The following is a 26,758-nucleotide window of genomic DNA, read 5'->3' as shown; positions in this document are numbered from 1 at the left end:
AAATGGTTAAGTACTTGATGAACAATGGAACAAAAATGAACTATAATGTATACGTTCTCTATGTAGTTACAGGATACATGACCGGTTTTATTTATTTTTTCTTATTTCGTAACATGGATCTTAAAGTATGTGCAATATCCTATAAGCTACTACACATTAGCAAGTAGTCAAACATTTAAAGTATTGTACATTACTATATTTATGATCAGGTAGTCCCCAACCACCAAAAGCTATGGGATCCCTTTTTGCAAAACTTGCAATTGTGGTTTTAGTAGGTTAAATTGTTTTTTACTTCTCTTGCTGTTGTTGTAAAAGCATTGATGATTATATATAGAATCCTATTGGTGTTATTTGGAATTCATTTGGGTATTAAAAGCTTAAGATAATTTCTTTTACACTTGCCCAGTTACTATTTTTTTTTTTAATTTTTAAATGAGATCAGTAACTCTTTGATACTAGCGGGGTTCGATCCCCAGTTACTAACATGACGATGTATGGAGTTGTTTATTCTAAAAAAACACTAAACAAGTGCTCGCAATGTCTTGGTTTCATTTTTTCCAGTTGCATGTGTTTGTTAACCAAATGAAATTGCAATATAACATGAGGTACTCTTATTCTTTCATTCATAATAGGGCTGTGTTATTATGTTCTAACACGCCGCATGCAACTTATGCCCTAGCAACATGTGGATGTTGGTTTCTAAATTATGCATAGTTTCAAGTACTTGGGATTGCCAAACCCTCAAAAAGATACTCAAGTGTATAAATTTTGAGTGGAATAGTAAAACAATTATGGCATCTTGAAATTAAGAAAGTAAGAATGTACAACAGTTTCTCTCTGCCCTGTGTATGAACGTAAAAATTACAAAACTTTCTATCTGTCCTATGTATGAAAATGCGGAAATAGTTGAATGTGTAAGACTAAAGTTCCTTTGAATCTGATTGTACGTGCAACACAGTTACTTCGCTTTTATGGGACTCAGTCCAAAGTACGTTTGTTTAAGGTTCACAGAAACAGACTATCTGCGGAAAAAAGTATTTTTATGTTCTTTTTATTTAGTGTGTATTCAGGATAATGATATTAGTTATATTAATCTGACATGAGCCGCCAAGATCTTTGCCTTTATGTCTGCTCATCCTGAGTTTGGAGCTGGGCAACTAGATGAGAAGGTATGTGAACAATATTCTATCAAGGGGGATGATGCAAATTGTGCTTTGCTTCCTGAGAAGACACCTTTCTACAAAGATTTGGTAATTTTTGTCCAAAGAAACTGACCTACTTTTTGCACAAACACATTTTTGCATTTTAGAAGTTCCAACAATATTTAACTTTTTGCAGGCTACTGTGGTTGTCCATCTCTCAAGTTTCTTTGCATTGAGAGTGGAGGGTCATTGTTATGCAAGCACCGAAGATTCAACACTTCCTCAGGGCATGTAAGTCTTAACAATGCTTGCTCTAACAAATTTCAGTGGTGCTTTTCTTGTGTAGATTTTATAAAAAAGTCAAATTGAAATGAATATGTTCATGGATGGGGTGGGAGTTTTTCTTTTTTGGCTACATAAGTGTGTATTCTATTAATGAAGGAAAATGCAGAAAAGTTAAAGGAGAAAGGAAAAGAGAAAATGTAGGTAGCAGAAACTATGACAGGTCTATCGCAAATGTACGGTCTCAAATGTATATACGGTTTTCAATTAGTAAGTGGGTTTTATAATTTGTTTGTGAATTTGAGCATCATGATTGTGTTTTGATTGCACTATAAACATGTGTCATCCTTTGTTGAGGAAAACTAGAAACGTACTAACCATTTATCAGCAGGTGTGTTGTGCAAAGGTTCTTAAGCTTGGTAGTTCTTGAGAGTAGTTAAGTTGCTACTCCTACTTTCTTAGCAACGGAGTTCTTGGTGGTGGTCATAGACTCGGTGTAAGTCTATTTTTCCCATTTATAGTTCTTTCAATTTCATCTTGAAATTGGTTGTAGGTGGGGAGCTTTACAGTGACACAACAATTCCTTATCTCATATACATGGTTTAGCTATTGCATTATACATATATTTATTAATAGGGTATAAAAGAAAAAATCACGACTCATCAGTATTGGCTTCCTTTTATTTTCATAGATTATATTTTGCATTATTGGCTCAAGGGATGCAACGAATGTCTTAAAACACTATTGCTTATACCGTACGTGTTAACACCAATAGAACAATGATGTGGTTTTTCAATTCGTGCAAATTAGTCTGAAGCAAAATATATATTGTACTTTGATGGCATTATGACCAGCTTCACACACTTTGCAATGAGATAAGTACAAATTGATCATTATACGTTGTCACTCCTCAGAAGCTAATGTCATGATCTTCTTGATTTGCTGATATTACATAGAAATTGCACTATTTTATAATGTAGCTTACATCGCTATTGAGCTTGAAACTTGGTGCATCATAGTTAAGGCCACGATTATTTTATTAGCTGTAATTACAATATTTATAAAAGATTTTATGGTTTCTTATTTAGGTCCAATACTATTATTTGAGTGTCGTACATTGCCATCAAATATGAGATTTTTGGCATATATCATATTTGGCTGCATTCAAGAAAAACGCTCACAACATAATCAGCAGCACACACCTTCTATCAAAGTTATAAGAGCTTGGCGTGATGATACAAATGCAAGAGTAAGACAGGCCATAATAGCTGATAAGTGCTCAAAAAGTGCAATTTAACCCTCGATTATGCCTCTTGTTTAGCCATCTTAGTGGACTAATAGTGTTTGTAAGTTATGTTTTATGATTCTACAGGTCAAAGAGAGAGTTTTGTGGAATATTAGAGAAAAAGGGGTAAAACGGAGCAATTCAGAGCATTAAGAATCACATGGGAAGCCCGTGGACAATCATGGAGAATACTAAGGAATTGGAGCTATTAAAGATGCGACTTGGACCTATTTTAAAGCCTATTTGGAAGCCCAAGGCCAAAGGATTCGTTGCTTGGACCAAAGCCCGCAAAAGAGGATAGAAGAATAGAGCAGAAGAGACAAAATAGGCTTACGCGTCTAGGACACATGGATCGAGCGTCCAGACGCATTGATCGCGTCTAAGATGCATGAATAGTGAGTCCAGACGCATGAATCGACACTGTAACCAATTCCTTCTCAGTTTTGGGGACAAAGTTGGACTCTGAAAGAAGTCTATTTGTATTAGGAAACAAATGACGGTTTGAAATGCTTCTAGAGCTCATTGTAACCTCTATAAATAGAGAACCTAAGTGCCTCATGTAATTTGCCAATTCACTTATATTCTTGTCTCCAGAACTTGAGGCAGAGAGAGATTAATAATAAAAGATCGGTTTTAACTAATGAGTCTTAATAAATTAGTCTTTCTAGTCTTATGTTCTTCGACTCTTCTTCTTCTCGTTCTTCGTGTTCTTCCTTCTGTATAAAAGGCTAATCTTCTCCTTCAAGGGAGAAGATGAAGCCGGTGCTTAAGGTTTAATGATTCTTCTGGTTCATGGTGTTCTTCAATCAGGTTAGTTTTTTATGTTTTTAGTTATTAGTTCCATTGCCCAGACCAGGGGATGGAAGTATAGATTAAGGTTTTTATTTATTGCAATCGAATATCATGCTAGTTTAGGGTTTTATTTATTGCAATTGAATATTTGCTAGTGACATGTTTTTATTTATTGCAATCGAATATCATGCTAGAATAGGATTTTATTTATTGTAATTGAATATTATACTATTATTCTCTACTTTTCTTCTAGTTGTGTAGTGTTTTAGAGTAAGGGAAGTATTCCTTGTGTTTGCCTTAGATGGTTATTCATTGAATAGCTGCCCAAACTCACATAAAATGAAAGAAGATACTAGTAACATGAACATAGGAATAACCTTAAGTAGAGTTATTCGTTAACGATGTTTCGTCCAAGAGGGCATCGGCACTCGCTCGATTGCCTAATTGTAGTCTACTTGTGATAACAATCATGAAGCAAAAGGTCATTAAATCAAAAGTATTTGTGGATTCTAATCTCTTGAATTCCCTTTCTTATAAATTCTCAATAGTTTAGTTTAGTTTAGTTTAGCATTAGAATCTAAAATATATAATAATAGTTTTTAATCCCTTAAACCCCCTTTCCAGTCATGTCCTTCATATAAACATACACTTAAAAGTGGAACGATATCCTACTCATCCTTTACTTATTGAGGGATAATTAGGTTTTGATACGCTTCTATTTTGTTCAACGACCATCATCTATCCATATCCCACATCTCATCTACAAAAAAAAGAGGCAAGGTCAAATGGCGCCGCTGCCGTTTTAAGTTGTTAAGAGACTAGCAAAAGGTTAGTTGGAAGCTGTGATAAGTGTTCAAAAAGTGTTATTTAACCCTCGATTATGCCTCTTGTTTAGCCATCTTAGTAGACTAATAGTGTTTATAAGTTATGTTTTATGATTATACAGGTCAAAGAGAGAGTTTTGTGGAATATTAGAGAAAAAGGGGTAAAACGGAGCAATTCGAAGCATTAAGGATCACATGGGAAGCCTGTGGATAATCATGGAGAAGGCCAAGGAATTGGAGCTATTAAAGATGCGACTTGGACCTATTTTAAAGCCTATTAGGAAGCCCAAGGCCAAAGAATTCATTGCTTGGACCAAAGCCCGCAAAAGAGGATAGAAGGATAGAGCAAAAGAGACAAAATAGGCTTACGCGTTTAGGACGCATGGATCGAGCGTCCAAACGCATTGCTTGCGTCTGAGATGCATGGATCGACATTGTAGCCAATTCCTTCTCAATTTTGGAGATGAAGTTGGACTCTGAAAGAAGTCTACTTGTATTAGGAAACAAATGACGGTTTGGAATGCTTCTAGAGCTCATTGTAACCTCTATAAATAGAGGACCTAAGTGCCTCATGTAATTGACCAATTCACTTATATTCTTGTCTCCAGAACTTGAGGCAGAGAGAGATTAATAATAAAAGATCGGTTTTAACTAGCTGAGTCTTAATAAATTAGTCTTTCTAGTCTTATGTTCTTCGACTCTTCTTCTTCTCGTTCTTTGTGTTCTTCTTTCTTTATGGAAGGCTAATCTTCTCCTTCAAGGGAGAAAATGAAGCCAGTGCTTAAGGTTTAATGATTCTTCTGGTTCAAGGTGTTCTTCAATCAGGTTAGTTTTTTTTATGTTTTTTAGTTATTAGTTCCATTGCCCATACCAAGGGATGGAAGTATAGATTAAGGTTTTTATTTATTGCAATCGAATATCATGCTAGTTTAGGGTTTTATTTATTGCAATTAAATATTTGCTAGTGACATGCTTTTATTTATTGCAATTGAATATAATGCTAGAATAAGGTTTTTATTTATTGTAATTGAATATTATACTATTATTCTCTACTTTTCTTCTAGTTGTGTAGTGTTTTAAAGTAAAGAAAGTATTCCTTGTGTTTACCTTAGAAGGCGGTTCATTGAATAGTTGCCCAAGCTCACATAAAAGGAAAGAAGATATTAGTAACATGAACATAAGAACAACCTTAAGTTGAGTTATTTGTTAACGATGTTTTGTCCAATAGGGCATCGGCACTCGCTCGATTGCCTAATTGTAGTCTACTTGTGAGAACAACCATGAAGCAAAAGGTCATTGAATCAAAAGTATTGGTGGATTCTAATCTCTTGAATTCCCTTTCTTATAAATTTTCAATAGTTTAGTTTAGTTTAGTTTTGTTTAGTTTAGTTTTAATTTGTTTAGCATTAGAATCTATAATATCTATAATCATAGTTTTTAATTCCTCAAACCCCCTTTCCAGTCCTGTCCTTCATATAAACATACACTTAAAAGTGGAACGATACCCTACTCATCATTTACTTATTGATGGATAATTAGGTTTTGATACGCTTCTATTTTGTTCAACGACCATCATAATCTATGAGTCTTTGCAACAATGTAGTTAGCAATGGAGACCGTCTGTTGGAGTAAGCACTAAGTGGGTAAGGAATTTCTCTCTCTAAAAAATACTATCATTCTTGAACATACTATTGATTGATTTTGTGGGTATATCACCTGAAAATCCTCACGAGACTATAACTCGTCCTTTTTGGGGAACTTAAAGGTTTAAAGCCTTGTTGCATATGGTAAATGCAATCGCGATGCCTGCGAAAGTGAGTTAGGATTTTATTTTTGTTATTAGGATGTGATTTTGATCACTTATCTATTTTTTTATCTTATTTGCTAAGAGACTACCAAAAGGTTAGTTGGGAGATGTGATAAGTGCTCAAAAAGTGCAATTTGGAGTGAGGAGATCAAATTTTCTTACCCAAATCTGACAAATGTTTGGAGGACGAGGAGGTCTCACCTTGTGGGTTGTCAAAAATACTTCCTTGATAGCATGATACAAGAATCCTTCCCATTCGAAGATACAATTGAGAGTTCTCAATCTACAGAAAACTGTGATGAACCTAAGAACCCCACCACAGAGGCGTTGCTAGCCATGTTCTTGGAATCTCTGCAGAAAATTCAGGATTTAAGTGAGCAGAATGGAAAATTGACAGAGAGAGTATCATATCTTGAGAAAATGAACTCTACATTTCAGGATGAACAACAGACTTCTACCCAGAAAAATCAGTTACTAGAGAATCAGCTTAAAGAAGTTTTGGAAAAAAACAGAATCTAGAAACTAAAATGAGTCTTCTGAAGCAGAAAGTGGACCATATTAATAAGAAGCATTGCACTGTTGAAGCCTCTTCTACACCATTATTGTCTGAACGAAAGAAGTATGTGAAACAGTCTACCACCCACCTTGAGCATAGTCAGCTGACCTTGCTTCCTTTTGTATGTGAGATGTGGTATATGGATGATGTAGATAGATGATGGTCGTTGATCGAACAAAAAGAAGCGTATCAGAACCTAATTATCCCTCAATAAGTAAAGGATGAGTAGGGTATCATTCCACTTTTAAGTGTATGTTTATATGAAGGACAGGACTGAAAAGGGGGTTTGAGGGATTAAAAACTATAATTGTAGAGATTTTAGATTCTAATGCTAAACTAAACTAAACTAACTAAATTTATATTAAAGCTAAGAATTGGAAATAGGGAGAGAATATGAGAGAGATAGATTCAAGAGATTCAAATCCACCAATGCTTTTGATTCAATGACTTTTTGCTTCATGTTGTTCTCCAAGTAGACTTCTGGCCAGGGCAATCGAAAGCGAAGTGCCGATGCCTTTTTGGGTGAAACATCGTTAAACAATTAACTCTACTTAAGGTTGTTCCTATGTTCATGTTACTAGTATCTTCTTTCCTTTTATGTGAGCTTGGGCAGCTATTCAATGAATCACCATCTAAGGCAAACACAAGGAATACTTTCCTTACTCTAAAACACTACACAATTAGAAGAAAAGTAGAGAATAATAGCATAATATTCAATTACAATAAATAAAACTCTATTCTAGCATTATATTCAATTGCAATAAATAAAAGCATGTTACTAGCAAATATTCAATTGCAATAAATAAAACCCTAAACTAGCATGATATTCAATTGTAATAAATAAAAACCTTAATCTATACTTCCATCCCCTGGTGTGGGCAATGGAACTAATAACTAAAAACATAAAGAACTAACCTGATTGAAGAACATCATGAACCAGAAGAATCATTAAACCTTAAGCACCGGCTTCATCTCCTCCCTTGAAGGAGAAGATTAGCCTTCCATATAGAAGGAAGAACACGAAGAACGAGAAGAAGAAGAGTCGAAAAACATAAGACTAGAAAGACTAATTTATTAAGACTCAGCTAGTTAAAACCGATCTTTTATTATTAATCTCTCTCGCCTCAAGTTAGGAGACAAGAATATAAGTGAATTGGCCCATTACATGAGGCACTTAGGTCCTCTATTTAGGGGTTACAATGAGCTCTAGAAGCATTCCAAACCGTCATTTGTTTCCTAATACAAATAGACTTCTTCCGAGTCCAACTTCATCTCCAAAACTTAGAAGGAATTGGCTGAGAAATCGATTCATGCGCCCGACGCACTATTCATGTGTCCCCGGACTTAATCAATGCGCGTCTCGACGCTCGATCTATCGTCCCCAACGCATGGGTCGTCTGGGCGACGACGATAGTCGCATCTCAAACGCGAGACCCTATTTTTCCACCTTTGGTCTATTTTTATTTCCTCTTTTGCGGGTTTTGGTCCAAGCAACAAATCCTTTGGCCTTGGGCTTCCAAATATGCTTTAAAATAGGTCCAAGTCGCATCTTTAGTAGCTTCAATTCCTTAGCTTTTTCCATGATTGTCCACGGGCTTCCCATGTGATCCTTTAATGCTCCGTATTGCTTTATTTTACCCCTTTTTCTCTAATATTCTACAAAACTCTCTTTTTCACCTGTAGAATCTTAAAACATAACTTACAAACACTATTAGTCCACTAAGATGGCTAAACAAGAGGCATAATCGATGGTTAAATAGCACTTATCATCAACCAGATATCTATTATCATTACTGTGGTGGTAAAGGGCACATCATATCTTATTGACCTGTTAGAAAGAAAGATTTTCATCAAACTTTTACACAGAGGAACCACAAGGCCTATCACACAAGAAATTATAACCATTTAGTACTACGAACTTTCACTTTTTTTCCTAAATGGTACCTGAACTTTGAAACTCGCCTATTCGTACCACGAACTTTCAATTTGTTTCAATTTAGTACATCAGTTAATTTTCCGTCCAATTTCACTAACGGTGTTAGTACTATTCACGGTTAGCACTATTCACACGGTACTATTCATATAGCACTATTCATGTGAGCAGTGTTTTCACTATTCACATGAACAGTAGTTTTTCAAAAATTCAAATTTAAAAAAAAAAAAAAAAAAAAAAAAAAAAAAAAACCAAAAACACTATTCATGTGAACAGTGTTTTTTCAAAAATTCAAATTTTGAAAAAACCAAAAACACTATTTTGAATAGTGATTTTTTTTTTCAATTTTAAAAATTATTTTTAAGATTGGTTAAAGATTTTTTTTTAAATCACTATTCACGTGAATAGTGTTTAATCAAACTTGAAAAAAAAATTAATTTTTAAGATTTATTAAAGATTTTAAAAAAAAAACACACACACACACACTGTTCACGTGAATAGTGTTGTGAATAGTGATTTAAAAAAAAAATCTTTAACAAAACTTAAAATTAAGGTTAATTTTTAAGATTGATTAAAGATTTTTCTTTTTTTAAAAAATCACTATTCACGTGAATAGTGTTTTTTTAAAAATCTTTAATCAAAGTTTGATTAAAGATCGTGAATAGTGATTTTTTTTTAAAAAAAAATCTTTAACCAATCTTAAAAATAATTTTTAAGTTTTAAGATTGAAAAAAAAAAACATTATTCACGTGAACGTTTTCACTGTTCACGTGAATGGTTTTTTTTTTTTCCAAAATTTGATTTTTTTTTGAAAAACACTGTTCACATGAATAGTGCTACCCGTGAATAGTGCTAACGCCATTAGTGAAATTGGACGAAAAATTAACTGATGTACTAAATTGAAACAAATTGAAAGTTCGTGGTACGAATAGGCGAGTTTCAAAGTTCGGGTACCATTTAGGAAAAAAAATTAAAGTTCGTGGTACTAAATAGTTATAAACTCTATCACACAATCATCAGACCTGAAATAGTTCAAGGTAGAGAAGCAACTTCACCAGCAATCTTTCCAGCATATCAAGGAGTATTTTTGACAACCCACAAGGTGAGACCTTCTCGTCCTCCAAACATTCGTCAGATTTGGATAAGAAAATCTGATCTCCCCACTCCAAATTGATAAAGCATGATATATAGTCTTAGGGATCTGACTTAAAAAGACCTTTAAAAAAAAAAAAAAAAAAAATCTTGGTAAAAGGAAATGTTCTTATTTTTGGGAATTAATTTTGATATTCGGCATCAATGGTAACATCTTCCCTTTTTCTCATTCATTTCATTTACTTAATTTCTATACATTGAGGACAATGCATATGTTAAGTTGGGGGAGGGTGTACTTGAGAAATGAATTTCGAAAATTAGTTTTCAAAAACAAAAATATTTTTGTTCCTATATCAGTAGCATGAGAAAAATGAATTTTAATGATGAGTCTGGGATATAGATTCTATACTGCTTAGTGTTGAGTTTAATAGATAGTTGATATTATTGATTTCATTACCGCTTAGAATATTTATTATGCTCGGACATAGTTCTTGTTGATAGAATTCTTTATCAAGGCACCACCATAATACTTGGTTACTTTTGTGTACTTTTGCTAGAAGAGAGATTTAAACCCTTAGTATACTGGAAGTAGAATTTTTAGACTTATCCCGTGAGACTTGAGCTTTATACCCATTCTTTGGAGAGTTCTTACGAAAAATCCGAGTCTTATTGACTCAACATCTTTCAGTTCTTTATGTCATTGTAATATAGTCTCATTATTTTGTTGATTTGGTTAATCACGAAGTGACATCAACTGAGGAGATAACCATTAGGTCTTGTAGTTTATTCAAAACAGAGTATCATATTGATAAGTCAAGTAGTGAACCCATTCAGCCTTTATCCCACCTAGTAGGACCATCATGTTAAACCCTTTTGAGCCTTACAATAAGCCATTTTCTTTCATAAAACCCTTTACCCTTAACCCTTTACCCAACTCCAAACAAGGAGTATAGCCAAAAACCTTTATCAGCCATACCCATATGTTTTTGAGAATACGAGGGGAACAAGGAAGAAGAAAGAGCACAAAAGGAATATTACAAGGAAATATTAAAGAGATACAATGAAGACCATCATTCTGTTCTAAGTGAAAGAAGCTAGTGGAAAACAAGCATATCCAGTACTAATCAAGGATATACCACTGAGCTAAAGAAAAATAATAATAATAATAATAATAAAAAAAAGTTGAACAAAATGGATGGAAAAGCTAAGACAAAGGAAGAATTTTCTCTACAATACAGAATTTGAAGAAATCTTCCAAATAATGAAGCAAAACCCTTAGTGTTGTTCAGAAACAACCTTTGAATCCTTTTTACCTTTCCTTCATAAACCAATACCCAAGCCAAGTTACAACCCATGACTTATCATTACATTATGGTACGAAGTCTAGAATAGGTGAGAGGATGCTAAAGTGAAGGACCCGACACTTCATATGTGATTGACATTCTTTCCATGAGACTAATTTCATCCAAAAGTCCATTTTTCAAGGTAGTATGTGGGATGTTCGTATTCATTATTCTTTTCTCCACATATATGAGGTAAAATAGTAGACCATCTTCTGAGAGATTCTTTTCTGAGAGTATGACCGATGAGGATTGAAAGTCGAGATTATCTACCTATGGTAAACTAGGGATTCCGTTTCTTGGATAGGAGAGTATAGGAGATTGACTAAGTACACACATAAGCCTTGATTGAGAATTTTGTCAATTTATACTATCTCCCATCATAATTTATGAGTCTTTGTAGCAATGTAATCATCAATGGAGACCGTCTGTTGGAGTAAGCACTAAGTGGGTAAGGAATTTCTCTCTCTAAAAAATATTATCATTCTTGAACATGCTATTGATTGATTTTGTGGGTATATCACCTGAAAACCCTCACGAGACTATAACTCGTCCTTTTTGGGGAACTTAAAGGTTTAAAGCCTTGTTGCATATAGTAAATGCAATCACGATGCCTGCGAAAATGAGTTAGGATTTTATTTTTGTTATTAGGATGTGATTTTGATCACTTATCTATTTTTTTTATCTTATTTGCTAAGAGACTAGTAAAAGGCTAGTTGGGAGTTGTGATAAGTGCTCAAAAAGTGATATTTAACCCTTGATTATGCCTCTTGTTTAGCCATCTTAGTGGACTAATAGTGTTTGTAAGTTATGTTTTATGATTCTACAGGTGAAAGAGAGAGTTTTATGAAATATTAGAGGAAAAAGGGGTAAAACGGAGCAATTTGGAGCATTAAAGATCACATGGGAAGCTCGTGGACAATCATGGAGAAGGCCAAGAAATTGAAGCTATTAAAGATGCGACTTGGACCTATTTTAAATCCTATTTGGAAGCCCAAGGCCAAAAGATTTGTTGCTTGGACCAAAGCCCACAAAAGATGATAGAAGGATATAGCAAAAGAGACAAAATAGGCTTACGCGTCTGAGACGCATGAATAGTGCGTCCAGACGCATGGATCGACACTGTAGCAAATTTCTTCTCAGTTTTGGAGACGAAGTTGGACTTTGAAAGAAGTCTATTTGTATTAGGAAATAAATGACGGTTTGGAATGCTTCTAGAGCTTATTGTAACCTCTATAAATAGAGGACCTAAGTGCCTCATGTAATTGGCCAATTCACTTATATTCTTGTCTCCAAAACTTGAGGCAGAGAGAGATTAATAATAAAAGATCGGTTTTAACTAGCTGAGTCTTAATAAATTAGTCTTTCTAGTCTTATGTTCTTCGACTCTTATTCTCGTTCTTTATGTTCTTCCTTCTTTATGGAAGGCTAATCTTCTCCTTCAAGGGAGGAGATGAACCCAGTGCTTAAGGTTTAATGATTCTTCTAGTTCATGGTGTTCTTCAATCAAGTTAGTTCTTTATATTTTTTAGTTATTAGTTCCATTACCCAGACCAGGGGATGGAAGTATAGATTAAGGTTTTAATTTATTGCAATCGAATATCATGCTAGTTTAGGGTTTTATTTAGGGTTAGATAGACTTACCCCCATTACCCCATTACCCCCATTTTCAAATATATTAGTGATACCCCATTTGTAAGATCCAACGGTTAGATTTCTTCATCTGAAAAAAAAATCATCTCATAGTCGTTGGATCTTGCAATTGGGGGGGTATCACTAATATTTTTGAAAATGGGGGGGGGGGGGGGGTAAGTCTAACTAACCCTTTTATTTATTGCAATTGAATATAATGCTAGAATAGGGTTTTATTTATTGTAATTGAATATTATACTATTATTCTCTACTTTCCTTCTAGTTGTGTAGTGTTTTAGAGTAAAGGAAGTATTCCTTGTGTTTGCCTTAGATGGTGATTCATTGAATAGCTGCCCAAGCTCACATAAAAGGAAAGAAGATACTAGTAACATGAACATAGGAACAACCTTAAGTTGAGTTATTTGTTAACGATGTTTTGTCCAAAAGGGCATCGGCACTCACTCGATTGCCTAATTGTAGTGTACTTGTGAGAACAACCATGAAGCAAAAGGTCATTGAATCAAAAGTATTGGTGGATTCTAATCTCTTGAATTCCATTTCTTATAAATTCTCAATAGTTTAGTTTAGTTTAGTTTAGTTTAGTTTAGCATTAGAATCTATAATATCTATAATCATAGTTTTTAATCCCTCAAACCCCCTTTCCAGTCCTGTCCTTCATATAAACATACACTTAAAAGTGGAACGATACCCTACTCATCCTTTACTTATTGAGGGATAATTAGGTTTTGATACGCTTCTATTTTGTTCAACGACCATCATATATCCATATCCCACATCTCATCTACACACAAAAAGATGCAATGTCAAATGGCGTCGCTATCTAGTTTAAGATTTTTGCATGAGGAAGCCAAGCGTCGTAAGCTTGACTCCTTAGGATCTCATTAGTATAAGTGCCACCGATAGCCGGTCCCTCAGATTTTCTTAACTTTATCCTTTACTGAGAGGAGTTGCAAGCGCCGGAGTCAAAGTCTCATAACTCTAGTAGACCGAGTATAAAATGTCTACAGGAAGTAAGCATGTTGTTGAGAGATCAGTTTTGAGGCGGGAATACAAGTCTTGAGGATCTGACTATAAAGGACTCAAAAGTTTTGAGAATCTGACTTTAAAAGACTCACATTACGTCTTGGGGATCTAACGTAAAAAGACCTAAAAATTTGTTTCTTGAACTAATTCTGATATTTGACATCAATGGTAATATCCTACCTTTTTCTCATCCATTTCATTTACTTCTTTATACATTGAGGTCAATGCATGCATAAGTAGGGGAAGGGTGTACTTGAGAAATGAATTTCGAAAATTAGTTTTCAAAAACAAAAATATTTTTGTTTCTATATCAGTAGCATGAGAAAAATGAATTTTAATGATGAGTCTGGGATATAGATTCTATACTGCTTAGTGTTGAGTTTAATAGATAGTTGATATTATTGATTTCATTACCGCTTAGAATATTTATTATGCTCGGACATAGTTCTTGTTGATAGAATTCTTTATCAAGGCACCACCATAATACTTGGTTACTTTTGTGTACTTTTGCTAGAAGAGAGATTTAAACCCTTAGTATACTGGAAGTAGAATTTTTAGACTTAGCCCGTGAAACTTGAGCTTTATACCCATTCTTTGGAGAGTTCTTACGAAAAATCCGAGTCTTAGTGACTCAACATCTTTCAGTTCTTTATGTCGTTGTAATATAGTCTTATTATTTGTTGATTTGGTTAATCACAAAGTGACATCAACTGGGGAGATAGCCATTAGGTCTTGTAGTCTATTCAAAACAGAGTATCATATTGATAAGTCAAGTAGTGAACCCATTCAGCCTTTATCCCACCTAGTAGGACCATCATGTTAAACCCTTTTGAGCCTTACAATAAGCCATTTTCTTTCATAAAACCCTTTACCCTTAACCCTTTACCCAACTCCAGACAAGGAGTATAGCCAAAAACCTTTATCAGCCATACCCATATATTTCTGAGAATACGAGGGGAACAAGGAAGAAGAAAGAGCGCAAAAGGAAGATTACAAGGAAATATTAGAGAGATGCAATGAAGACCATCATTCTGTTCTAATTGAAAGAAGCTAGTGGAAAACAAGCATATCCAGTATTAATCAAGGATATACCACTGAGCTAAAGAAAAAAAAATAAAAAATAAATAAATAAAAAGTTGAACAAAATGGATGGAAAAGCTAAGACAAAGGAAGAATTTTCTCTGCAATAGAGAATTTGAAGAAATCTTCCAAATAATGAAGCAAAACCCTTAGTGTTTTTCAGAAACAACCTTTGAATCCTTTTTAACTTTCCTTCATAAACCAATACCCAAGCCAAGTTACAACCCATGACTTATCATTACAGTATGGTACGAAGTCTAGAATAGGTTAGAGGATGCTAAAGTGAAGGACCCGACACTTCATATGTGATTGACATTCTTTCCATGAGACTAATTTCATCCAAAAGTCCATTTTTCAAGGTAGTATGTGGGATGTTCGTATTCATTATTCTTTTCTCCACATACATGAGGTAAAATAGTAGACCATCTTCTGAGAGATTCTTTTCTGAGAGTATGACCATCTTCTGAGAGATTCTTTTCTGAGAGTATGTCCGGTGAGGATTGAAAGTCGAGATTATCTACCTATGGTAAACTAGGGATTCCGTTTCTTGGATAGGAGAGTATAGGAGATTGACTAAGTACACACATAAGCCTTAATTAAGAATTTTGTCAATTTTTACTCTCTCCCATCATAATTTATGAGTCTTTGCAGCAATGTAGTTATCAATGGAGACTGTCTATTAGAGTAAGCACTAAGTGGGTAAGGAATTTCTCTCTCTGAAAAATACTATCATTCTTGAACATGCTATTGATTGATTTTTGTGGGTATATCACCTGAAAACCCTCACGAGACTATAACTCGTCCTTTTTGGGGAACTTAAAGGTTTAAAGCCTTGTTGCATATGGTAAATGCAATCGCGATGCTTGCAAAAATGAGTTAGGATTTTATTTTTGTTATTAGGATGTGATTTTGATCACTTATCTATTTTTTTTTATCTTATTTGCTAAGAGACTAGCAAAAGGCTAGTTGGGAGTTGTGATAAGTTCTCAAAAAGTGTTATTTAGCCCTCGATTATGCCTCTTGTTTAGCCATCTTAGTGGACTAATAGTGTTTTTAAGTTATATTTTATGATTCTACAGGTGAAAGAGAGAGTTTTGCGGAATATTAGAGAAAAAGGGGTAAAACGGAGCAATTCAGAGCATTAAGGATCACATGGGAAGCCTGTGGACAATCATGGAGAAGGCCAAGGAATTGGAGCTATTAAAGATGCGACTTGGACCTTTTTTAAAGTCTATTTGGAAGCCCAAGGCCAAAGGATTCGTTGCTTGGACCAAAGCCCGCAAAAGAGGATAAAAGGATAGAGCAGAAGAGACAAAATAGGCTTACGCGTCTAGGACGCATGGATCGAGCGTCCAGATGCATTGATAGCATCTGAGACGCATGAATAGTGAGTCTAGACGCATTAATCGACACTGTAGCCAATTCCTTCTCAGTTTTGGAGACGAAGTTGGACTCTGAGAGAAGTCTATTTGTATTAGGAAACAAATGACGGTTTGGAATACTTCTAGAGCTCATTGTAACCTCTATAAATAGAATACCTAAATGCCTCATGTAATTTGCCGATTCACTTATATTCTTGTCTCCATAACTTGATGCAGAGAGAGATTAATAATAAAAGATCGGTTTTAACTACTGAGTCTTAATAAATTAGCCTTTCTAGTCTTATGTTCTTCGACTCTTCTTCTTCTCGTTCTTCGTGTTCTTCCTTCTGTATGGAAGGCTAATCTTCTCCTTCAAGGGAGAAGATGAAGCCGGTGCTTAAGGTTTAATGATTCTTCTAGTTCATGGTGTTTTTCAATCAGGTTAGTTCTTTATGTTTTTAGTTATTAGTTCTATTGCCCAGACTAGGGGATGGAAGTATAGATTAAGGTTTTTATTTATTGCAATCGAATATCATGCCAGTTTAGGGTTTTATTTATTGCAATTGAATATTTGCTAGTGACATGTTTTTATTTATTGCAATCGAATATCATGCTAGAGTAGGGTTTTATTTATTGTAATTGAATATTATACTATTATTCTCTACTTTTCTTCTAGTTGTGTAGTGTTTTAGAGTAAGGGAAGTATTCCTTGTGTTTGCCTTAGATGGTTATTCATTAAATAGCTTCCCAAACTCACATAAAAGGAAAGAAGATACTAGTGACATGAACATAGGAACAACCTTAAGTAGAGTTATTCGTTAACGATGTTTCATCCAAGAGGGCATCGGCACTCGCTCGATTGCCTAATTGTAGTCTACTTGTGAGAACAACTTTGAAGCAAAAGGTCATTGAATCAAAAGTATTGGTGGATTCTAATCTCTTGAATTCCCTTTCTTATAAATTCTCAATAGTTTAGTTTAGTTTAGTTTAGTTTAGCATTAGAATCTAAAATATATAATAATAGTTTTTAATCCCTCAAACCCCCTTTCCAGTCCTGTCCTTTATATAAACATACACTTAAAAAGTGGAACGAAACTCTACTCATCCTTTACTTATTAAGGGATAATTAGGTTTTGATACGCTTCTATTTTGTTCAACGACCATCATCTATCCATATCCCACATCTCATCTACACACAAAAAGAGGCAAGGCCAAATGGCGCCGATGCCGTTTTAAGTTGTTTATGTTTAACGTTTTCTTTCAAGATTAGAATTTTGGATCTTGAGGTAATTTTAGCTGCATCATCCATCCTTTTAAGAAAGAAAGAAGCTTTAAGGACATCTCGAAGACAAGATCTACCGTCCAGGTTAGTCGAATCTTCATTCTTTTTATTGCTTTCTTAGTATAGTTGCATCGTAGTTTAGTTTTATTGCTTTCTTAGTATAGTTGCATCGTAGTTTAGTTTTATTACTTTATAGTATAATTGCATTTAGGACCTTTTCAACAATTGAAGTTGTAAGCCAACACAGCGAAACATCAAACTCTGGTGTTTCTTGTCTGAATCTTGACAAACGGACTATCGTCTGTGGGTCGTGGTACTTAAACAATCCAAGTGATTCACCATAACCCTAGAAGAGACAGCTTTAGACAACGGGCGAGATACTAATTGCAAAGCCCAACCCAATTGAAGGAAAGTAGTTTTGCATATTAGTATAATTTAGAATAGTTGCATATTAGTTTAATTGCATTCAAGCATAGTAGGATAGTTTTCATCATCTTCACATAGCAAGAATACTAGCGAGGGATTGATACAATGATGCGACGCTAATGATGGAGGTGTTGTGGACACCAATAATCCTGAAGCTATCCCACCCATGTAAGCACAACAGAGGAAGAAGCTGAGTGATTTCTATTCACCAATCATTGGAGACTCACCAAGCAATATTATTTTTCCAGAGACATAAGCTAACCAGTTTGAACTTAGAGCATCAGTAATCTCTATGCTTCCAAAGTTCAATGGTTCAGACAATGTTTAGCCATATGTTCATATGAATAAATTTCTATCAGTCCTCAGAACTTTCAAAAACCAGAATATCAAAGATGAGAGTATCAAGTTGATTCTTTTTCCGCTCTCACTCGAAGGTAAAGCCTCTGAATAGTTAACTGCACCCCGATCAATTCAATAGATAATTGGGAGAAGTTGAGAAGGAAGTTTATGAACAAGTTCTACCCACCCCAGAAGACAGATGCCATGCAGCAAGCCATCAGCAATTTCAAAGGGAAGGTGACTGAAGAATATCATCAAAGCTGGGAGAAATTCAACAATCTGCTAGTCTCGTGTTCACATCATGGATATGACAAGAGCACACTAGCTCATTTTTTCTATCAAGGACTCTCGATGATGAACAAGCAGATGATACAGTCAATGCACAAAGGCAAGTTTACATCAATGGATGGAGAGGAAGCTTACAACTTTCTCGAGAATTTAGCTGAAGAAACACAACAATGGACTACTAGCAATGAGGATGTCGCTAGCATGGAGGGGGAGCCAAAGCAATTTGGCTACCAAACACATGAACAAGCAGATCAAGAACTGAAGTCCACATTGGCAAGCTTGGCCACCAGCATTGAAACTCTGAGTAAGAAATTCAACCAGTTCTCCATGAATCCCTCCAAGATCAACAATTCTCAAGCTAAATCTCTCCTAGTCATGCAAGCAAGCCGATACTGTGAAGTCTGTTCGGACACTTCTCATGCAACTCTAGAATGTCCTGGTTACTATCAACATGCATCAGTTGGAGAGTACAATGTGAACTCATTTCAGAGGCCCAACCAAGGTGGTAATAACTTTCAAGGTAATTATTGGAGACAGAATGCTGGACCTACCCCCCAGGTTCTTAAGATCAAAGTTATATTCCACAGACAAGTCAAGCTTCATAGTTGGTTCCTCAATAACAATTATACTCTCAGCAGAATTCCAATACAAGTGGAAAGTTAGTGCCTGATCCTAGGAGAAATTATGCCACACCTGCCAACCTGGAGAATGCAATTACTTTGCTATCACAGAAAAATTAGAAGTTTGAAAGTGTTCTAGAGCTTATTGCACAGTCTCAACTCAATCTCCAACAATCTCAGGCAAGTCAATGTTCTAGAATGGAGTCTCTAGAGGTTAAGGTCGACCAACTCACCACTGCTTTGTCTGTAAAGACACAAGCCACTCAACCTAGCTTATTGGAACCAATATCGAAGAGTGAAGATGTATGCCACATTGGGACAACTGCTAGTACTGATCACCTACATGATCATGTCAGCTCAGTTACTACTCTCAAATCAGGATTGAAGATAGACAACAAGGTTGACTTACCTTCTCATGATAACATTGCTACAGAGCAATCAGTCAAGATTTCAAATGAAGTTCAAAAGGAAGTAGGGGAAATCCTTTCCACTCCTAATTGTCAAGATGAACAAGACAAGATATGCAAGAATGCCAAAGAGAAAGAAGAGCAGACACATGCTGATGTGTTTGTACCAAAGGCACCTTTTTCCTATGTTTTTGCTCAAAGCAAAAGGACAAGCAATTTTAGAGATGAATGAGGCATTTGAGAAAGATAACATCAATATCCCCTTTCTCAAAGCGATCAAGCAGTTGCCATCATATGACAAATTCTTGAAGGATGCATGCAACATAAAGAGAAGTACTCATGTTCTAAAGAGAGCGTTTCTAGCTGGACAGACAACATTTGTTATCCATCAGCAAGCTCCAGTCAAGCTCAAAGATCCAGGAAGTCCTACAATATCATGCAAGATAGGAGAAAAATTCATGGGTAATGCTCTTTTAGACCTTGGTGCTAATGTTAATCTCTTGCCATATCATGTGTACCAAGCGTTGGGCCTGGAGAACCTAAAGCCTACAAAAGTCAAATTGAAGTTAGCTAACCGTTCTACCAAGATTCCCAGAGGCATAGTTGAAGATGTTCTTGTTCAAGTAGCCGATTTCTACTATCCAGTGGATTTCATTGTGATAGACACCAAGGAGGCCTTTGATAAAATTCCAATTATTCTAGGCCAACCTTTCCTCGCGACCGCAAAAGCTTTGATAAATTGTCATAACGGCGAAATGAAGATCAACTTTGGTAAGATGTCCATAGACATAAATATCTTTCACCTATTACATAAGGATTGTGATGACACCGAAGGTGGAAAGGTATACTTCCTTGATAGCATGAAACAAGAATCCTTCCCATTCGAAGATACAATTGAGAGTGCTCAATCTACAGAAAACTGTGATGAACCTGAGAACTCCACCACAGAGGCGTCGCTAGCCATGTTCTTGGAATCTCTGTAGAAAATTCAGGATTTAAGTGAGCAGAATGGAAAATTGACAGAGAGAGTATCATATCTTGAGAAGATGAACTCTACATTTCAGGATGAACAACAGACTTCTACCCGAGAAAAATGGGGTTACTAGAGAATCAAATTTTAAAGAAGTTTTGGAAAACAAACGAATTTAGAAACCGAAATGAGTCTTCCGGGCGAAAGTGGACCATATTGATAAGAAGCATTAGACTTTGTTTGAAGCCTCTTCTACACCATCATTGTGCGAGCGAGATTGAGAAGTATGTGAACGGTCTACCGCCCACCTAAAAAGCGGTCGGCCCGGACATCCATTATCATTATTGTGGTGGTAAAGGGCACATCAGATACTATTGTCCTGTTAGAAAGAAAGATTTTTGTCAATCTTCTACATAGAGGAACCACAAGGCCTATCACACAATCATCAGACCTGAAATAGTTCAAGGTAGAAAAGCAACTTCACCAGCAATCTTTCAAGCATAAAGGAGTATTTTTGACAACCCACAAGGTGAGACCTCCTCGTCCTCCAAACATTCGTCAAATTTGGGTAAGAAAATCTGATCTCCTCACTCCAAATTGATAATGCATGATATATAGTCTTAGGGATCTAACTTAAAAAGACCTAACAAAAATAAAAATAAAAATAATAAATAAAAATCTTGGTAAAAAGAAATGTTCTTATTTTTGGGATTAATTTTGATATTCGGCATCAATGGTAACATCTTCCCTTTTTCTCATTCATTTCATTTACTTAATTTCTATACGTTGAGAACAATGCATATGTTAAGTCGGGGGAGGGTGTACTTGAGAAATGAATTTTGAAAATTAGTTTTCAAAAACAAAAATATTTTTGTTTCTATATCAGTAGCATGAGAAAAATGAATTTTAATGATGAGTCTGGGATATATATTCTATACTGCTTAGTGTTGAGTTTGATAGATAGTTGATATTATTTATTTCATTACCGCTTAGACTATTTATTATGCTCTGACATAGTTCTTGTTGATAGAATTCTTTTTAAAGACACCACCATAGTACTTGGTCAGTTTTGTGTACTTTTGCTAGAAGAGAGATTTAAACCCCTAGTAAACTGGAAGTAGAATTTTTAGACTTAGCTCGTGAGACTTGAGCTTTATACCCATTCTTTGGAGAGTTCTTACGAAAAATCCGAGTCTTAGTGACTCAACATCTTTTAGTTCTTTATGTCGTTGTAATATAGTCTCATTATTCATTGATTTGGTTAATCACGGAGTGACATCAATTGGGGAGATAGTCATTAGGTCTTGTAGTCTATTCGAAACAGAGTATCATACTGATAAGTCAAGTAGTGAACCCATTCAGCCTTTATCGCACCTAGTAGGACTATCATGTTAAACCCTTTTGAGCCTTACAATAAGCCATTTTCTTTCATAAAACCCTTTACCCTTTACCTAACTCCAGACTAAGAGTATAGCCAAAATATTTATCAACCATACCCATATGTTTCTGAGAATACGAGGGGCACAAAGAGGAAGAAATAGCACAAAAGGAAGATTACAAGGAAAACCATAGAGATACAATGAAGACCATCATTCTGTTCTAAGTGAAAGAAGCTAGTGGAAAACAAGCATATCCAGTACTAATCAAGGATATACCATTGAGCTAAAGAAAAAAAAAACGAAAATGGATGGAAAAGCTAAGACAAAGGAAGATTTTTCTCTGTAATACATAATTTGAAGAAATTTTCCAAATAATGGAGCAAAACCCTTAGTGTTTTTCAGAAACAACCTTTGAATCCTTTTTACCTTTCCTTCATAAACCAATACCCAAGCCAAGTTACAACCTATGACTTATCATTACAGTATGGTACAAAGTCTAGAATAGGTGAGAGGATGCTAAAGTGAAGGACCCGACACTTCATATGTGATTGACATTCTTTCCATGAGACTAATTTCATCCAGAAGTCCATTTTTCAAGGTAGTATATGAGATGTTCGTATTCATTATTCTTTTCCCCACATACATGAGGTAAAATAATATACCATCTTCTGAAAGATTCTTTTCTGAGAGTATGACCGGTGAGGATTGAAAGTCGAGATTATTTGTCTAAAGGTAAACTAGGGATTCCGTTTCTTTGATAGGAGAGTATAGGAGATTGACTGAGTACACACATAAGCCTTGATTGAGAATTTTGTCAATTTTTACTATCTCCCATCATAATCTATGAGTCTTTGCAAAGCAATATAGTTAGCAATGGAGACCGCCCTGTTGGAGTAAGCACTAAGTGGGTAAGGAATTTCTCTCTGAAAAAAAATACTATCATTCTTGAACATGCTATTGATTGATTTTGTGGGTATATCACTGAAACCCCCTCACAAGACTATAACTCGTCCTTTTTGGGGAACTTAAAGGTTTAAAAGCCTTATTGCATATGGTAAATGCAATCGCGATGCCTGCGAAAGTGAGTTAGGATTTTATTTTTGTTATTAGGATGTGATTTTGATCACTTATCTATTTTTTATCTTATTTGCTAAGAGACTAGCAAAAGGCTAGTTGGGAATAGCACATAGAGAATGAGTTGTAATAAACTTGCATCTTTTTCAGGCAGAACCTCATGCTGGATAGGTTCTCATTTCTTAAAGAATTTGAGTTGGAGAGCTACCTAATTGATCTCTACATTGAGATCCTACAAATTTACCATGACACAACACAGTCAAGGCTACTATTTGAGTCTTCTCTATAGCATATAGCAGGTCTCACTGGCCAATTCGACTTGGTTTTGTAGAAGGAAGAAAGTCGGCGGCAAAGGAACCCCTCATTTCAGCAAACCTTCATGTTGTATGTGGTATGTTAAAGGAATTGCTATTTTCTCTCATGTCTATACTTACATCTATGTGGTAAAGAAAATGCATCTGACTTCATCGTCTCATTCGTTCTCCCTTTGTTAGTTGAATTGTGATAGTGGTATGTCTGAATGTGTTTTGAAATACTTTGATATTGGTATGTCTGAATGTGTTTAGAAATACTTGCAAAAAGTTGATGAGATGGTAGACATTACTGCAAGTGAACCAGTAGTTGTGGTCCTTGGGTTGGGGCAAATGAAACAATTTAAAACCATCATGTTGAAGAAGAGACCACCACTTTGTTTATCTTAATTTAACTATTTTTTTTTTAATCAACTCCATTGGCTGGCTTCTGGACTGTATGGTGACATTATGCAATACTTTTGATCTAGATCCTCATTGGCACATATTGCTTTTGTTAAATCTTCTTCTGACAATAGTTAAAGGTTTATCATATTTTTTTTCTTCTCTGATCAGTTAGGAATTTTTATTTTTATTTTCCTAAAACGAGTGTTTTCGCTTTATATAATCGAAGTTGTAATGGAACTTAAAGATTTCTATCACTATTGCATAGGTTTGTACCTTGGTATTTTTTTCTTCTTTTCTTACGATAGTATTCTGCATGTAGGATTAGTTCTTGCTTTCGTGAAAACTATGCTTAATTGTTGACTATGATTGTTGTATGATTTAATTAGTTAAAACCACGCCCATTCTATTTGGATTACTGTTTTAGTCAGCGAGAATGTTGCTGCATTTTATTTCTGTCATGCAATTCTTATTGATTTTTAAATCCTACAAGGCCATCTCTGTGGAGACTATTTTCTCCATAAGCCTTTCAGTCCCATGCAGATGCTCATTTGGAGCTTTGTAGCTATGTTTTATTGTCTTTCAATCACATATGAGATCAATGTCGTTCCTGTGATTTTTAAATCTATGTAAATAAACGATGTATATGCTTGGATCGCATCAAAGCGATGCATTTGTTTAAAATCTTATTTTAAAAACTGTTTCACTCGACCTTCCTTTGGTTTACCAGGAGTCTTAGGAACTGCAGCTTGCAAGGAGAATACCAAGTCTTGGCTACTTATAAGTTTGTGCGTTTGGCTGGTAACTTCTTTAGTTTCTTATCGTATAATGAATCAATGGTAAATCTCACCACTTCCAAGGGTGGAGATAAGCTGCATTTTAGTGATTGATGATGGGAATGTTTACTTTGGTTATGACATTCAATTTCCATAGATCTCAGTTAGAACAGCTCAATGGATCAATACCATCAAATAAGCTTTCTGATGAAATCACTACCATGTGTGTACTGTTATTCAATTCTGTTTGTTATGCTTAGTCTGTCTTTGTTTAACATATTTTATATTGTGGAGAACATGTATATCTATGACTTAAGGGAAGTTTTAATCTCCATCTATTCAAGCCAGTGTTCCATTCCTTGGCTGTGGAACAACTGAACTGATTATGTTATACTACATGCAGTGATATGTCATACAACAACCTCTTATTTTTAAATCCTATAAGGCCATCTCTGTGGAAACTATTTTCTCCCTAAGCCTTTCAGTCCCATGCGGATGCTCATTTGGAGCTTTGTAGCTATGTCTTATTGTCTTTCAATCGCATATGAGATCAATGTCGTTCCTACGATTTAGAAATCTATGAATGTATCCCTCTATTTGTATTACCTTTTTTAAATCCTCAATTTGTTATTTACTTCTTTACTTCATTGTCTATGTACTCACAATTTCACATGCCGCTACTAACATGAAAACATGCATGTCATTGAACTTCTTCATATTTGATGTAGGTATTATTTGAATTATAAATATCTACTTATGAGAGCAGGTGCCTACGGCCCAAAGTTCATATTGTAATAATGTGCTTCTATTGAATTAAATATTCGTATGACAACCAGCCTTATGACAGAGCCTGGTTAGTGTAGCTTTGAGTTTGAGGTCATAGCACTACACTCAATATTACATTTTTAAACCCTCAAGCAAAATAAAAAAGAATAAAAAAGCTTATAACAAGTTTTATTAGTCTGGAATCACGTCGGAGGGAATGACGGATGCAATGGCTTTGTGAAGAAAACCTACACATCATTTGCACATTTAGTTGTTCACATTATTTACATGGTAGTCTAATTGGCACATATACTTGCAGGTGGTGAATAAGAACAAACAAACAAATGGAGCAACAAAGAGAAGAGAAAATGCACCAATATATAGGTTATGGAGTGAAGTGGGACTGGCGACGCATATGTATGTTTTTATAGTGTGAAGCTCCCCAGTAAGGAAAAATGAAGGTGGAAATCGAGCAATACATCTCTGGGTGTGTACACTATTGTTCCATTTGGGACTGCAGGTTCATCTAATGGACTTAGCACAAGTGCTACTTTATTAGACCACCAAATGTTCCTGCAACTTCATCACATGACAATTGACAAAGGAAGGACTTCATCTGTTTATTTTTTGAGCATGCTCTTTGTTTTGTATTCGTTGTTGTAAAATGATTGGAGAAAGTGTGGACGAACAAATATTTTGCTTTAAAATGGTGATTGTTTTTGTTCTATTTTACCATGTTTGGTTATAAAATTGGCAAAAGCGCATATGCATAGTGTTTATGCTTTTCTTTCTCAATGGCTCCCAATTGGCTTACAGACAATCAAGTTTCTTAAAGACTCATTCTATTTGCACCCAAAAGGCGTGCACATTTGCTATCTATGCATAATATGCGTAGTGTTTATGTTTTTCTTTCTCAATGGCTCCCTGTTGGCTTACAAACAATCAAGTTTCTTAAAGATCATTCTATTTTCACCCAAAGGGCGTGCGCATTTGCTTTCTATACATAATATATTATATACAGATAACTGTTAAAAAGCTCGAAATGCTTATCAAAAAGTATCCACGTAATAACTAAATCAGTTTTGTCAATTTGAAATTCTTATCAATGGTTCCCATCAAATAAAGCACAATAAAAATTTTCTAAAGCATGAAAATTCAAACTTTAATTTTTTTTATAGCAAATGCCAATGTCAATGGTTACTGAGGGTTTTTTCTAAGGGTTTAGACTGGTTCTAATCCGTGTCTTCACACACAATATCATATATACTTAAGTTTGTGTACCTGAAGGTCTGTTACTCTGTTATACTATTTAGTTGAGGTTTCCACCCGTTTTTTTGCTTTTCTATTTTTCGGTTGTTACGTATTCTGATTCAAATGATATTTCATTTGATTTTTTAGATAACACAACTAAGGTCAGTCTAGGTTTACTGATGAAGTCCTGTTAATGTTAATAAGTAGCAGAGATGCAGGGTAGTTGGCCATAAGCATATTAGGATATGTGTCAACGTCATAACTGAAGAACATCCCAACTCCTCTGTTGTAATTATAGATGTTAAAATGTAACATG

The 26,758-nt window shown here is 35.1% G+C and overlaps 2 long non-coding RNA genes across 3 annotated transcripts; both read left to right on the top strand.

Moving 5' to 3' along the window:
• The first annotated feature begins 103 nt into the window (after window positions 1–103).
• Window positions 104–24,408, top strand: LOC147505895 (uncharacterized). 2 transcript variants are annotated; one of them, XR_015220701.1, is made up of 5 exons: window positions 104–1,169; window positions 1,339–1,433; window positions 1,816–1,920; window positions 23,106–23,346; window positions 24,381–24,408. It is a non-coding gene; the product is annotated as an uncharacterized LOC147505895 (long non-coding RNA). The 2 variants fall into 2 exon arrangements; XR_015220702.1 differs by lacking the exon at window positions 24,381–24,408 and having other exon boundaries at window positions 110–1,169; window positions 23,106–23,735.
• A 1-nt stretch (window position 24,409) lies between these two features.
• LOC147505894 (uncharacterized) lies at window positions 24,410–25,916 on the top strand. Its single transcript, XR_015220700.1, has 2 exons — window positions 24,410–24,649; window positions 25,511–25,916. It is a non-coding gene; the product is annotated as an uncharacterized LOC147505894 (long non-coding RNA).
• Window positions 25,917–26,758: the final 842 nt, after the last annotated feature.

Source organism: Coptis chinensis, chromosome 4 (genome assembly GCF_015680905.1).
Source record: "Coptis chinensis isolate HL-2020 chromosome 4, ASM1568090v1, whole genome shotgun sequence".
NCBI lineage: Eukaryota > Viridiplantae > Streptophyta > Magnoliopsida > Ranunculales > Ranunculaceae > Coptis > Coptis chinensis.
This window is presented reverse-complemented; position numbering and strand designations above follow the sequence as displayed.